This window comes from Heterocephalus glaber, unplaced genomic scaffold (genome assembly GCF_053883595.1).
Source record: "Heterocephalus glaber isolate CG9 unplaced genomic scaffold, H.glaber_assembly_v1.0 deba00001553, whole genome shotgun sequence".
NCBI lineage: Eukaryota > Metazoa > Chordata > Mammalia > Rodentia > Bathyergidae > Heterocephalus > Heterocephalus glaber.
Genome location: NW_028258344.1, coordinates 25,030,678 through 25,046,913, shown reverse-complemented (window position 1 = coordinate 25,046,913; position 16,236 = coordinate 25,030,678). Strand labels below are relative to the sequence as shown.

At 38.0% G+C, this 16,236-nt stretch overlaps 1 protein-coding gene across 10 annotated transcripts in view; it reads left to right on the top strand.

The window, feature by feature from the left end:
• Pag1 (phosphoprotein membrane anchor with glycosphingolipid microdomains 1) overlaps positions 1–16,236 on the top strand; it is a 144,850-nt gene that overhangs the window by 24,145 nt on the left and 104,469 nt on the right. For 7 of the 10 annotated variants that reach the window (XR_002393913.2, XM_021255991.2, XM_021255994.2 and 4 more), the window contains exon 2: positions 12,257–12,327. The gene's annotated coding sequence lies outside the window, so the exon portion shown is untranslated. The remainder of the gene's footprint in view (positions 1–12,256; positions 12,328–16,236) is intronic. The other 3 variants (XM_021255992.2, XM_087190526.1, XM_087190525.1) reach the window with 1 other exon arrangement.

The following is a 16,236-nucleotide window of genomic DNA, read 5'->3' as shown; positions in this document are numbered from 1 at the left end:
TATGATTTGCAGGTTAAATAGAAATTAAACAAACAAGTATATGCATAAAAATAAATATTTAAACATATATACATTATATTCCTTCTTCCTCAACAGTGAGAATAGGAACTATGCATGTTGAGCCAGAAATGTTTTATCCTAGGCCCACTTTAAGATAAGAGAACAAACTAGATGACTTTTGTACTGTATTTCCAGCTGTAAATTTAGGTTTAGAATGTGTGTTCACTATTAAATTAGGCAAAATTCTGTTATTAAATAGTCCTTACGCACTAGCCAGATTAAAATTACGCTCTGCTTAGTAGAAGAATTACATATGAAAAGGATCATGAACCAAAAAACTATTATAGACCAAAATGCATATTATAGTGTTAAGCATACAGTGACTTCAAACATTTGACTGTGTACGAAGGTTTACTTGACTTTATTAACAATTCAGTTTTGCATGTGAGAGACTTATTCTGACTAAACAGACCTCAAATTTATTACAGATATTCTTCTAGGTCTCGGGCAGCTGGAGATGGACACCTTTGCTATCAGGCACCTCTGTAAGGATGTTTCATATGTCTTTTTCACACAAAAGAGAAGATAAGTCTTCACATAATCCCTGTGTATTCCTCTCTGGTGGACAACTCCCTTCAGTGGAGAACAGTAGGATAATGTATTGGTTTTTTCCGATACAGACTGTACAGTCGGCCAGTAGGCTGATGTGGACTTGGATATAGAGTGCAGAATGGACCCTTCTTATTCGAATAATCAGCTTTCTTGGTCACAGAACACAGTGCACCTTTCCATGATTGTGATGCCTCTGTGGATTATTTAACTTTTGCCTGCTTGTCGCTTCACCATTAGTTTTCTTTCTAGGGTGGTTTTTGCTAGATTGGCTCTATATCAAGTTGCTTGATGAAGCTTAATTTTGCTAAATCTCCAGAATGGCTTGTTAAGCTTTATTTTACATTTCACTGAGCACTGTACCATGCAGTTTCCTTCTGTTCACCCAAGGAAGAGAAAATGGCTACATTAAGCAACAATGTGATGAATTTAGTGTCTATCCCGAGGAATCACCATTTGCTTCTAATTGGCACGTAAAGCACAGAATCAGAGGCCTGATTTCCTCAGACCTATTCTAAGTAAAGCCCTAACAGCCATCTCTGAGTAACTCAGAGGCATTCTTAGGTTCTTTTAAAGTACCTTTATCCATGTGAAATTACTTTCATTTACACATTTCTTGCCATTTTCTCTATCTTACTTGACTCTGATACTTTAAGCCACATTTGCATTGATCTGCAAAAAAAATAATTTCTGTTGAAAACAGATTTCATTCCAGTGTATTTTAGATAGACTTCTATTTACTTTGTTTTTCTTTGCCACTGTATACATTTCATTTAGGATAAAGACTTGGTTAAAGAAAAATAGATATAACATCAGGACTCTGTCTTCACTTTAATAATCACTGACACCCCTAATGTGTATCCAGTGATCTTAAATCCTATGAACAGGTCATTAGGGAAAAAAGCTTTCAGATAATATGCTCATACGTAAAGCCTCTATGGCTACTTCTTTCAGACAGTTTAGGAAAGAAAGATGCCTTCAGATAATTACCAAAGTAGGAAAAGAACTAAAAACTTCTGTATTCCTAGTGACAGTGGTGAAATATCACCCACACTGAAAAAGTCCCTTCCTTTCTTTTTCTTCAAATATTACGAAATACTTAACTAATATCATTTGTGTATTTTGAGAACATTTAAAATATGTTCTTTTAAAATTGATTTTCTTATAAATCAAATACCATGGCACATTTTTTAAGTTTTCTGTACCTTTGAAATCAATACTTTTTGAAATTAATTTCAAATGAACTTTTGCCACTATTTGATGTAACTTTTTCAACATAGCAAATGCAATTTCCTTGCTTAACAAAAGATTCTAATTTTAACCTCAAAATGTAAGGAAGAATATATTCTTTCGGGAATACAGAGTAGATGTACTTTTGCCCTTCTTCTAAGTGCCACTAAGAGCCACCCTATACATTGTATATAAAACAAATATAAGATTCTAAAAGGTAGAGAAAAGAAGACAGACCTTCTGTGGACTTCAAGACACAAGGAATAACACAGTGGTGTGTTATCTGGGTTCCCTGGCCACATGTATTCCAGCACCAGGAAATCTCAACAGGCATAGACTGAAAATAAATGAACAAGCAAGTAAGCAAACAACAGCAACAAAATGAAATTCTTTTCTCTCTAGAAAGAGCACCAGAAAAGGTACAGTTTAATAAGATAAAACTTTTAAACAATAATCTCTATACTCTACCAAAACACTACATTAAAAATGTGGCCCCATTCTGTCCCCCAAGTTTGACCAGGAAGCCTGGACTTCCACTCTTATCAGGCTGCATGGAGGCACAGCCTTTGCCGCTGGATGGGTCACAGAAGGCTGAGAAAAGAGCCAGTATTTCTGGTGGATGGTAATAAAAGCCTCGACCCTAACCCCATATAAGTAAAGTCCACATGAGGAATCGTGCTTAACAGCCCCCAACAGTAATGAGGCACTTTTTTCCTCTCACATGAGTTGATATCAGAGGATGTCACAGAGGAAGCAGTGACATGACTCCTTTCAGCCAAGAAGATATCATTGGAGGCCTAATGGTGACCCACACTCCCAGCACTGCCAAGCAATAAGAAGAACCCCCTACTTAAGTTTCAACACAGTATAGAGGGAATCTGATGTGTTCTGTCCTGGCAGTAATGACACCACCACCAACTTCTTTTGCTGGATTTGCTGCCAGAGAAAGAAACTAAAATAGGTTTAAACAAAGTCCAGAGTCTCATAATATGAACTACAGTGTTCTGGTTTTAATGAAAAAAAAATCCCTATCATACCATAACAGTGAGAAATATCTCAAGCTAAATAGAGGGGAAAAAGAAACCAATAGAGGTCAACACCAAGATGACAGAAATTTTAGAATTATCTGCTAACGAGTTTTAAACAGCCATCATAAAAATTCTTCACTGAATAATTAAGAACACGCTAAATACAAATGAGTAAAATAGAAACTTCAATGCATAAACAGGAAATATAAATGAAGAACCTAGTAGGCATCTTAAAATGGAAGAGTATATAACCAAAATAAAAACCCTTCCAGATAGACTGAACAACAGAATGGAGGGGAGAGAGGAAAGAATCAGTAATCATAGAACCATAGAAATTTTCTATCCTGAATAATAGAAAATAGACTGAAGAAAAGAAGTAGAACCTCAGAGACCCATGGAACTATAATAAAGATCTGACATTTGTGTTATTAGAGTCCTGTAAGAAGAATAAGGAGAAGGGGCTGAAAAAGTACTTGAAAAATAACTGAAACTTGCCAAATTTGATATAAACATACTGACACAAGAAGTGGAATTAGTAGGCTGAATAAAGCCTGTCCAAAAGATGTCAACATCCTAATCCCAGAATCTGTGCTTACATTACTCTGTGTAAAAGAATTTTGCAGAAGGAATTAATTTAAGGATTTTGAGATGAAGAGAATTTCCTGGATTATCTGAGTAGACCCAATGTAATCACAAGAATTCTTACAAGGAGGAGATGAGAGATACGATTATGGAAGCCCAGGGAGAAAAGACAATGTGGTATAAAGTCACAAGCCAGATCTCAGAGAGCCCCTAAGAACTGGAATAGTCAAGAAAATGAATTCTCTGCTAGTGCTTCTAAGGTCTCCTCACCTCCAGAACTGTAAGATAATAAATTTGAGATGTTTTAAGCTGGTAAATATATGCTAATTTGTTATAGCAGCAGTAGGAAACCATCTGAGTCAACCTCAAACAGGATAAGCCAAAGAAATCTACATCAAGATACATCATAGTCAAACTTCTAAACACTGGTGATAAAGTAGCAAGGAGAGACAGAGAATGAAAGAACACTTTGGATGACAGTGGATTTATCATCAGAAACTATGGAGATCAAAAGGAACTGGCACCACATGTTTCAAGAACTGTCTTAGATACCTGTAACTAGTGAAAATATCCTCCGGAGATCCCGGGGAAATTAAGATACTCTCTGATGAAGAAAAACTAAAGGAATTTGTTATGGGTGGATCTCCATAAAGGAATGGCTGAAGGAAGTACTCTAAACAGAGAGGAAACAAGCTTAGAATGTCAGGTAAAAAGAACACAGTGAACATAAACACTGCTAAAGACAATAGAGTTCCCTTTTTCATGTTTCAAATTTTATTTTGAAGTTGACACAAAAAATATAACTAATATTCTAATCATGTAGAATAAATATGTATGAGAGGTTTGAGACAAATCTATAGGGGAGAGAATAAAGGGACAGAAAAAAGGTTAAGATTTGTATGCTTTTTTCAGTTACAGTAATGACAACAGTAGATAGTGGTAGATTTCCTATACATAATGTAATAAAGTAACACTACAAAGCTGTACGTAGAGATACATTTAAAATCACTATAGATAAATCAAAGTGGAATTCTAAGCAATTTTCAAGTTACCCACCGGTATAAGAAAACAGAGAAGTGAAAAGTAGACAACCAACAGAAGATGAAATTTGATAAAGAGCATCTCCAAAAAACTTACAGTGATTTAGTGCTAAGAGATTGAATGCTTTTCTCCTAAGACTGGGAAGGTCAGGAGGTGCATGCTCACCACTCCTATGCCAGATAGTACTGGATGTTGTGTTCAGTGCAGTAAGCAAGAAAAGGAAATACAAAGCATACAAATTGGAAAGGAAAAGATAAAATGGTCCTTATTTGCAGAAAACATAATTGTTTAAATAGATGTCTTAGCAAATCTACAAAATAACTCTTAGAACTAATAAATGAGTTCAAGAAGATCACAGGATCCAGGAGATATCAGTGATGTTTTTATATATCAGCAATGAATACATAAACACAAAATTAAAAATACAGTACCAACTCAGAGTGAACCATAACAAACTCCTACTGTGGAAATAATGATGTGTCAGTGTAGATTTATCAATTGTGACAAATATGGCGATCTGATATAGGAATGTGATGGGTGAGAGAGCTGTATACGGGGGGAAGCCAGAAGGCAACTGGATACTCTGGACTTTCTGCGCAGTTTGGCTGTGAACATAGAACTACACTTAAAATTAAGTCTACTTAAAGGAGGAAATACCCTCCTAAATGTACCATTTACAGTATCTCAAGAAATAAGAGAAACCTATGTATGAAGTTAACAAAATGGGACTTGTGTGTTGAAAACCGCAAAATGCTGAGGAAGCATGCTATTTTTGTGGATGAGAAGACTCAACTTAATGAAGAAGCAAATTCTTCCAAGTGAACATACTGGTTTAACATAGTTTTTATCAAAATCTCAGCAAGATTTTTTGTGCATATGGACAAAATTATTCTAAAATTTATGTAGAAAGACAGGAAGTAGGATAGCTAAAATAATTTTGAAAACGCAGAATAAGTGGGAAAATCAGTCTACTCAATTACTGGGCTTATTATATAACCACAGTAATCAACACTGGTTTTGACAGAGGGATGAACACATACATCAGTGGGACAGGATAGATCATGTAGAAAGAGACTCACACAAATATGCCCACATGGTTTTTGGACAAATCTGCAAAAGCACTTCTGTGAAAGAATCTATAAAAGAAAATACTGATAAACAAGGTATCATCATAATTAAAGCTTGTTTCTTTACAAAAGACCCTGTGTATATGAGAAGACAAGCTACAAGATGGGAGGAAAATATTTGCAAATCCTACATATAACAAAGAACTAATGAAATTTAACAAATGTATGCATTTAGAAAATTGGCAAGTAGAATAGCTGTTTTGCTGAAGAGGATACACAGATCTTCAAGCATAGTTTGCTGGCCCACTTAATGGGGGGCAGTAGGGTATCATCTTTAAATTTACATTAGGAGAATATTTAAATATTGTGAGATAAATAAAAATCCATGCTTCTTGCTTCTCTTAAGAAAAATGAGAAAATCTGGCAAAAGTAGATTCACAATCCTAAATTCCCCAAAAAGAGTTATATATGTATAGATAATTAGGGACTCCTTTAAGCTGAGGCATGATTGCCACAGTCCTTAGGATTCTTTATTTTCTTCCAGAAAACATAGCCAACCATTAGCTGGTTTTTATCGTTGTGTGTTACTGTTGTTTCTCTTACAGCATAGGGAAATGTTCTTACCTTACCATTTAATCACAGTCCTTCTGAGAAGACGCTGAGCTCCTAGGGCTCACTTTATTCCTATATGGTACCCACTGGACCCCATCAGCTCTGGATTCTGTGACTCTTGCCTTCGAGACCCTGTGAAAGCCGCTCCCCTTCTGAGACCATGTTTTCCTTCCCTGCCTATCTGCGCAAATAGGACTCCTCCTTCCAGGTTTATTCAGCCTTTCTAATCTTGTTAGTAAAAAATTTATTCCTTTAATTTTTGTTTTAACATACAAGCCAAATTTCTTTCTAATAGTTCTTAGTTAGATTCTGCCTTTTACCTTAGCAATTCGCAAGGTTATACTCTTCTTCATTATAGACTACTTAAAAGTATTTTTCTGAAAACATCCATTAGTAAGTTTTCTGTTGTTGAGCTTAAGACTTCCATAAAATTGGAGGGTCTAAAATTTCTAGTTAGTCTATTGAAGTTATTCACTAAAATGAAATAAGCATACATGAAATAAGTTATCTCCTTGGGTATTTCATAAGGTACTTTCTTCATTGTTTTAATTACTTTTAACATTCCTTGCTAAAGACTTTCTAGTAGTTTATCTAGTGTGTGCTGCAGCAGGTTGTTTGTATCATTGAAAGCTCTAAGAGGGTCGCCATCACTGATCTAGAGTTTCATTGGGGTGCTTATAAGTTGATTTTGTTTCATCCCATGTCATATGCATAGTGTGAGGAAATACTTCTGCATCTGGTTTTCATATTAACCATTTTCAGTTTTGCAAGTCAGAGTCTCCCACTCCCACCCGCCACTTGTGCTGTTCTCTTTCTTTAGGGGGCAAAACCTGAGTGTCTCTCCTGATGTCAGTCTGAAATAGTTAACTGAATAGGAAATAGAGGTAAAGAATTTCACAGAAAGAATTTACCATGAAGGAAAGATTAGTATATACTTTGAAGTACTTACCAGATTTTCATCACAGAGTAGACTTCAGAAGTGAACCCATTATATTCTGTATTGAATTCTCAAGTAATGGTACTGCGAACCGTAGTCTTACAATTAGAACTGGATTGTTTTGTTTTGTTTTCTGATGAAGGAATAAACAGATGACAGGAGGCTACCTTGTTTGCACAAATTGTGCTCAGATTGAAAGGTGGCTGAAAATTCCATGAAATAAGATGACCTTGCAGGCTGTGCATGTGATTTGTGAAGATGTGCCTGTTTGTTTGACTTCCATATTAAGGACAGAAATTAGCATTTGAACTGCACAAAAGTTGGAGGGGGGTTAAAGAATGGAAAGTCTGCTTGGGATCAGTCTGTACATTCTTCCTCTCCTACTTCTGGCTGCTAATCTATGTTACCTCTATTGCAAAGGGAAGCCTGAGGTGGCTGTCCTGGCTAGGATTTCCCCAGACTAGAAGATCAATGGCTTGTTAGCTTATAATGGCAGAACTCAAGGTGCAAAGCAGAGTGAAAATTAGGAGGATAAGAGCTTGTGCTCTGGGGCCAGATTATTTGTATTTGGTTTTCTGTTTCACTCTTCCTACCCTACTAGCTGTATGATCTGAGCGAATAATTAGCCTCTCAATGCTTCCGGTTCCTCGTCTATAAAATGAGTGTTACAATGGTATTTGCCCACAGGGTTGTTATATGAAAAGCGCACACAATAGTCCCTGTATGTTGTCTGCAGACAGTGCTCATAGCTGTAGGAGGAAGGCTCACAGGACAAGGATGAAGAGGCTGGCTCTCTCCTTGCACCAACAGTCAGGAAGTAGCAACAATTTTTGTAAGCAGCAAAAGCTCTGCATTTTACCTTTTTTTCCTTCCAAATGTGCAGAAAAAAACATTAGTTATGGACACAAATACAGTCAATCTCTTTACACGTGGAGAAATTAATATTTCTTCTAGAAAAGTCACCATATGTTGGGAGGGCACCAGTTGGTATTCAAATGTGAGTGAAGACAGATGTGTGCCAAACACAGAACAATTAAAGTGCATGTCAATCCTTTTCAGTCTTGGAAAACATTAGAGGCCCAACAGTGATGGAATTTGAATATAACTGAATGTTCTTTACTAACTTCTTTTCATGGCTGAAGTCTCAGGCAAAATAACCATAATAAAATGCTCCTAGTTAGATATTAATGGGTCCTGTTTTATTATAGGAAATATGCAATGGCCAGACTGGCAACCTGTGAAGGGAACTGGCTTCAAAGATGCATTGAAAAGCCAACATATCAACAGCAACTCAAAGAATTTTTTGAGTGGTTCTATTTATTTTTCTTGAAATACATATCCTTGAGGGTTTAAATTAAATTCATTTGGTTGAGCTTCAGGATTCCAAGGCAAAGCCTGAATAAGCATTTAATGAAATAGGAAACTAAAAGTCAGAAAAGAATGGCAACTTAGGCTTCAGTGATACACCTGGGACATGCAAAAATGAGAGGATCCACAGCTCAACCCCAAAGCTTTGTACCCCAGTTCCATACACCATCAGAGTGGCCCTCATCTCTGGGAGTATGTGGTGAGCAAGACGTCTTGTGTGAACTGATTTCTAGATTTCTGTTTTCAGCATCCTGTGAATGTGTTCAGTCTGTTTATATCAGACTGTAATGTACATGGAAAATACCTAGGCCTCTTGTAGAATTGCAGATTCTGACCCAGGAGCCCTGGGCTGGTGCCTGACTTTGCTTTTCTTACCAGCTCCCTGGTGGTGCTGGCCCACAGAGCATGGGAGGCTCTGCATGATCTCTACGCTCATGCTTCTATTAATGCCACTATTCTGTGAAAGCGTGATCATCTGACATTTCAGATAAGACAGGAGGGTTTCACAAAACATGCCTACCATGGCATTAACTGTTTTCATTCTTCATAATCATCTTCATCAAAAACCCTTTAAGTGCCTAATTATGCATAACAGTGTCACATGCTTTACAAAAAGAACTAAATAGATTTGGTCCCTGGCTTATCAGATTTGACAACCTTAGACAGAGAAATATGTATAGAGACAGTAATAAATATTGAGTGATAAATGCTTATCCAGATATAGAACACATTCAAATGAAAGTGGATATGTATTTAGCGTGGGCCTTCAGATGTCAGTTTTCATACAGCTTTTGTTCCTTTTAAAAATCTGGGAAACTAAAAAGATTACCCTATAATTTTTACGTAAAAAGAAGAGGTTTCTTTTTTTGGTTTTACAGATGGCGGTTGGGAAGGAGAAGGTCAGTGTCTGAGGCTGCTTTTCTAGCTATTTGATTGATTTTGGCCTCACTGACTTTAAAAGAGATACTTAGTGGTCCCACATGGGTAACTCTATCCATATACAGGTGCCTTGGCCTGACTTTATTTTGCACAGTATTGAGTGTGTGTACACAAGTTCACCAAACTACCCTCAGAGATTCCTACTCAGAGGTCTTAGGCCCACCAGTCACCCTCACACTACCTCTGGGAAGCAAGGAGTGAGGTCTGGACATGGTTATCTCTGAATCGTGGGCTCTTAGGTGATGGCGGAGGAGGAAAGTGATATTTCCAAAACCTCATACCAGTTTACTCGTGTAGGAAGGTTTGGATTTGGTTCTCTTTCTTCTGTACACACATTTGCTGAACTGACCTGAGGAGATAGCTGTCTTCATTGAGGAATGGATCATACAAGTGGCCTTTGCATTTTTTCCTGACAACAGAACAGGTGCTGCTGCTGGAGGGCAGGCCACCAACCTGGCAGAGATTGTATTCAGGTCCCCATGGTGAGCAGTGCTTTGTTAGAACCATATTACTGGTTAGCAGGGTGATGTTAAAATGGCTGAGTTTATTGATTTATTCTAACTCAGCAAGAGCTAAACGAATTATCACAGGTCTAGAAAATGTTTTATCTAATTGAGAGTTTCTGAATCAAATATGTACTAATAATGAGAGTAGAGATCCTTTTAATTTAACTAGGCATATGCGATACTTAGTAGTGACTGTGGGTATGCTCAGTGACATTAAGATGTAGAGGGAACTGTGTGAGCCATAGTCTTAGGCTACAGTCTGTGTGTTATCCCAAATGGTGCATATGTGTGAAGAGACACTGTGGAATCAGGCCCCTTGGGTCTGAAACTTGACTCCACCATTCATTGGCTTTGTTAATTCACCTTTCTATGCCTCAGTTTCCCTATCTGTGGAACCAGTAACAATAGTATGGATCCCATGGAATTCTTGTGAACATTATATGAAATGGAGATATATGGATTGTCTAACACAGTGTCTACAAATTGTAAGGATTCATAACTGATCATTATTAGTAATCATAATAAAACCAGTATACAGAACAGCATCTGAAACCATTTGTCTTGAAAAAAAAAGAGCTAGAGATTCTAAATTTGGTATTTTTATATTATATCATGTGCAAGTCTTTGTACAGGAGGTTGTGTCTGGGTTAATGAAATGTCACACTCTTGTTTATTAGGAATAAAGCTGCTATGAAGACAAAGCCTCCATTAATTAGGTTCAACTTCATCTTTCATTCTGTAATGCCCCATGCAGCTGTAGTGTCCTTTTTTAAAATAAATGAAATTCACTGTAAAGAATGAAGACTACTCATGTAAAAAATATAAAACTATGAATAATTATATATTAAAGAAGGAGGCTAAACTTTTAAAAAGCCACAAATGGCAATATCATGTATCTTTCATTAGCACCTCGTAATAGATCGGTGGGCAGATGGAATTTTGCAGGCAGGATTGAGTACACTAAGTATCTGGTTGTCTCTTCATCAGCAAATGAGAATGGAGAGAGATGTCTGGAGCTTGATCTCAGGAAGTTAGGGGGTGTCCTTTGCCTGCAGACAAGGAGAAAAGGCAAGAGGCTGTGTTCCTTGGTGTATGCCGACTGTATTGCAAGGGAAAGAGGCCTGTAGAGCATGGGCATGAGGCAGCTGGAAGGAAACTCAAGAAACCAAATGAGCCATTTAAAGTGGAGCCAGATACACGGGAAGCCAAGCCCTGGCAAAGCCCCTGACCTCAGAAACCTGTCTACTAGTACCCCCTACCCCCTGACAGGGCATCTGTGGCTTTTTTGCAAGTGGAGATTAAGCCACCTTGGTCTAGAAGTAGCAGTGCTTTCATCCAGTTCTTCCCTTACTTTGTTGTGCAGGCAACTCACCTGGGGAGCTTGTTAAAATGCAGGTTCTGGTAGGGCTGAGGTCAAGTCTGAGACCTACATTTCTAACAAGTACCCTGGTATTTCTGAAACTGCTGGGCTAGGGATCGTATTTGGAGTAGCAAGTGTCTAACCCATGCTCTCCCCAAGCATCCCTTTCTCTAATCACCACCTCCTGTCTTTCTGTCCCCTGTACCTTGACTCCACATTGCTCACAATCTACTGATCCTCCTCAATTTCACTGCCATCCACTCTACTTATAGCCACAGTTTTATAAAAGCAGAATTTTAGACTTGAGATTACATTTCTCAAACTTGAATCACACCTCCTCCTGTAGGAAGTGATCTTTATGAGTGATATATCTTTATTTTTAAGCATAAGGAACCATGTTAAAAATAAAGTATATTTCAAAGTGAAAGCATAAAATAATATGCCTAGATTTGGTCTAACAATTGCCACACAGTTCTTTGCAATTTCATCGTACCTTTTTTGTTGATAAGACTTTTACCTTCTTAGGCATGCAGCCATTTGTGTTTGACTCCATGGTCCCTTGCATATCTCAAAAGGTCTGCATTTGAGTTCTGTGGTCGCAGTGCTGATATAACTCAGTTACCATCAGAATCTGTGAAAAAGAAGTGGAGGAGGCACTGAGTAAAAATAAAGCCTGGGCATAATTATCACGTTTTCTTAATGCCATCATTTTTATTTTTCTACACGTATAAAATTTAGGCTACTATATAGAGCTGTGAGTATTTTAAGAGCAAGTTTTAACTTTGGCCTTTTAGCAGTCTTTTTCAATGTGCATAGTGTTAGAATACTAAAGGTTAATTAATTAGTTCTTTGTCTGTTGCTGTCTTTATTGTCCAGAACTTTAAAAAGTAAATTAAAAGATAATCATTTTACCCTTAGTTTTGCAGTATTAATTGTACAGAATTTTGAAATTGTTTTCTCTTGTGTTTCCTTTCTAGAACACATGAAGACCTTTTATTATTCATCTGTTGCGGACAACTTCAGATCTGGGAAAGGTATTTATTTCAAGGTATTTATTTATCTATGTGATTGCTCATTCAAGCTGGCTTCTAGCTTAGCTTTGTGAACAGACACTGGTTGTTCATTTGGAGACCCTGAGTTGTAGGCCTGGAAACACATAGCCTGAGCTGGTCCAATTTTGAGTTTGACCCATGAGTTTTCTGGGATACAGACCAAGACACCAGCAGGTGTGCTTCCTGTAACACAGTGTTTCCTTTTGGTCAGTGACAGGCACAACCCTGGTTCTGCTGTATAATTAAAGTTGGGTAAATACCTAACCTTCTCAATCCCTTTCCTCATCTTTAAGATGTGGATAACAAGTAGATTGCCTCATGGGTTTCATGAGAAATTAATACAATGCGCACTAACACCATCATCAAAAACAGGGAAGTTGTATTTACTGTTATCATTATTAGAGCTAATAGTAAAATTACACCACAGATTTCTTAGTGACCTTGAGCCATCTTCTCTTAACAGAATCAAATCCAGCAAAAAAAATCATCCAACCTAAATGAATAATAAGTTAACATAAAGACATTGTATATTTGATTTTCACAATTAGTTTGGTAGAAAGTTATCAATTTTTATAATGAATCCTGGACTTTGAAGTGCCATGTCCACATCACTTAAAAGACTTAGGACTCTCCAGTGCAGTGGCCTGGCCTGACCTATTGCCATTACACATCATTATCCAATTCCGTATGGCCTGGAGAGGAAGAGGTCCGTCTGCTCTGGATTTTCCCAATCTCTTCACAGAAGGAACCTTGTTAAACAGGCCACTGTCCTCATTAAAACTCTCCTTCCACTTGTTGAGAAGTTGTCTGTCTTGCAGGACCCCTTAGGAGGGCAGGGCACTGTTTCAGGGTCATCATGGTTCCCCTCTGAAGCCTGAGTCTTTCTCAGTATAACTGCAGATCCTGGAGAACAGCTTGCCTTTTGTTAGCTAACTTTGACTAAAGAATCAGTGCATTAAGAGCTTTGATTATCCACACTCCACAGATGCCTTCCTCTGATCACTCAACATTTGACAAGAATCTTGATTCAGGAATTAAACACTGTTTTCTTTTTTTTTTTTGGTACCAGGGATCGAACTCGGGTCTTTGCGCTTGCGTAGTCGGCGGTGAAACCACTGAGCTAAATCCCCGGCCCAAACACTGTTTTCTCTAATGCACTTCTATTTTCACCCAAGTGGCCTGCCTTGCACATTTTAGTGGTAGCTGGAAGTGCAGAGCATTTTCTAGTCAAGGGATAATTAGGATTTAACTCAAGAATCTGTACATTTGAGACTACGTTCCAGATGCATCTGTAGTGATCTCACAGACCTCCTCAGCTTCTGCAAAGTATTACATGTTTCTTTCTCATATGTTAAAAATTTGACTTAATTTACTTTTCAGTTTGTTCTATGCCTTGTCAAACTCCTGTCTCCAGTGTTATGGTTGTCTTTATTTGTATGTCCCCAAGAGCTCTCAAAACAAACAGGTGTACAATAAAAATGCCTTTCTCTACCTCCCTCACTTCTCTGCTTGCGACTGATTGCTTCTCGTGGAACTCCTTCTCAGTTAATGGCATCCCTGTCAGCCAGTGACTCAGGCCAGAAATCTCTGTCCTGACACTGCCTCTTCCTCCTCATTCAATCCTCACTAGATTCTTGATTTAATGTAGTACAAAAATTTTTGAGAAAGGGATAGCGTTAGGTGAGGTCAGAGGCTCACTGCCAGCTGTCACAGATGATCATTGTAAATACTATTGGACCCTCCCTTCCTCTGCCTCCCACAGTCACTGCTTTAGACCTGGCCCAGATCAGTGCCAGAGCTGCCTATCACAGCTCCCTTCCAAAAAACCGCCCTGCTCTGTGAACCCTGCTCCCAAATTTATAACGTGATTTCTGACTCAGAGACTTGGGTGAGCCCCTATCACCTTGAGGACAGACCCAGACACCCTCAGGTGGATCCCTGTGATTCAGCTGTGGGTACCCCTCCAGCACATTGCCTGTCTTTCCCGGCTTTCCAGTCTCTGCTTCATTAAGACTGAATTTCTTGTGGGGTGTTCTGAGATATCATACCCTTTTCAGGCACACATGCTTTTCTTTGTGCCTGCTGTTCTCACTTCTGAGAATACTCTTACCCCTTCTTTCTTGATAAATTCTAGTGCATCCTTGAAGACCATCTCTATTCCATCTCTTCTGAGAACCCCTCCATGATTCCCCCAGGTGTGGCTTCCACGGTTCCTCAGTTGTGTTTCTATTCATACCCTGTTACAGTTACCTGCTTATATATCTGACCCTTCTAGATGCTAAGTGTGAAGGCAAGGTTCTGATCTTATTTTTGTACCTCTAACATGTAATAAATGCCGGGCACATAACACACAGTGAATGCTCTCATTTCTTTAAATGAATGTATCTGTGACATTGTAATAAGGAAAAAGCAAGTATTCATCAAAAGTAATTGATCTCAAGCTGTGCTTTTTTTTCTGATTACACATCAGCATTTTTCTCAACAATAATGCTCTGCTTTCTGTTTTGCTTTTAGTGTCCATGTGTTAAAGAAGAGCCACCAAAGCCCCTTTCCCTCTTCTGCTGATACCAATATTAACCAGTGGCTACATCCTTTTTGAAAATGTGTATCATTTCCCCCTGGGAAGTAGACTCAGCCAATTCCTTTACTAGCTTTGGTGATGATTGTAGTTACTTCAGGGATGTTTTATTTTGAGGTTCAAAATTTAAACTGCACCAACCCATTATTAGGCTTTTAATTTTGCCTGTTTTGGAAATGACTTTCTGATTTCCAGAGGGGTTTTTTTTCCAGTTATTAGAAGTACAAGCATTGAAAACACAGAATTATAACTGTCTATGGAGACATGAGCTCCTAATCTAAATCAACAAGTAAGTGGGTTTTGTGAGAGGCCACAGTTAAAACAATTACCAATGAACCGCATCTTTGAGGAGTTAGGGGAAAATAATGGCATTCATTTTTAACTCAAAGCAAATCTAAGCAAGAGCCTAGGCTTTCTGGAGTGGTTTTGTAAGCAGAGGTTACCACAGGGCATGTCAGCACTTTTAACAACTGGCTCCACAGTAAAAACAGGCTTAGGTTGTAAGGTGATTGCAGAGTGAGGAAATGATGGCTTTAGCTAGCTTTTGTCTTGTGTTTGATCTTTGGCTCACAAAGAGGAGGTTAATTTCAGCATAAGCTATTAGGTTTATTTTTGAAAGTAGTCCATTTTAGTAGCAACCTGCTTATGCTCTGAAATGTCCATGAGCAGTAAGAACGAGTTGGCTGGGAATACTCTGTTATGACATATATCTTACTGTCTCAGGGCCAGTAGTTAAACTGAATATTTCACAATCGCTCTAATTAATCTTTTTTTTTCTTTTTTGCTGTCCTCCTCTACATTTATTATATTCTGAATTATAAGAACAGTGTGTTTACTCAGTGTCGAAGTTGCAAAACACAAAACTCTCAAGGAAGAAAAAATGTTTCCCAGTGAGTCATTACCCAGAGAGCCACTGTAGTAACTTGGTTTCCTCAGAGTTCTGCATACACACTTGCAAACATACACATATCTTTTAAATTACCGTGATGAAAAATTTCACATGCATAAGGGAAAATTATACAGCAATATACTCACGGCTAGAATCACAAGTGGTCAAGATTTTGCCGCTGTGATTCCATCTGTCCCCCTGTTTTTCATGCCCTTCTTTCCTTTTTTGAAATATCAACTACTTCAAAAAGCAAAGAGGAATTCTAATATTCTAGGGCTGTGGAAAACAATTATTTGCCTGCCTATTCCTCATACTCTTACCTTTTATTAGGAAGCACAAAGTACAGATTTACACTTAGTATTGCATTGTACTTTGAGTATAAGCGGCCTTAAAGCTCAGGTGTATCACATGCTAGATGGGTATTGATTTTTCCTCTTA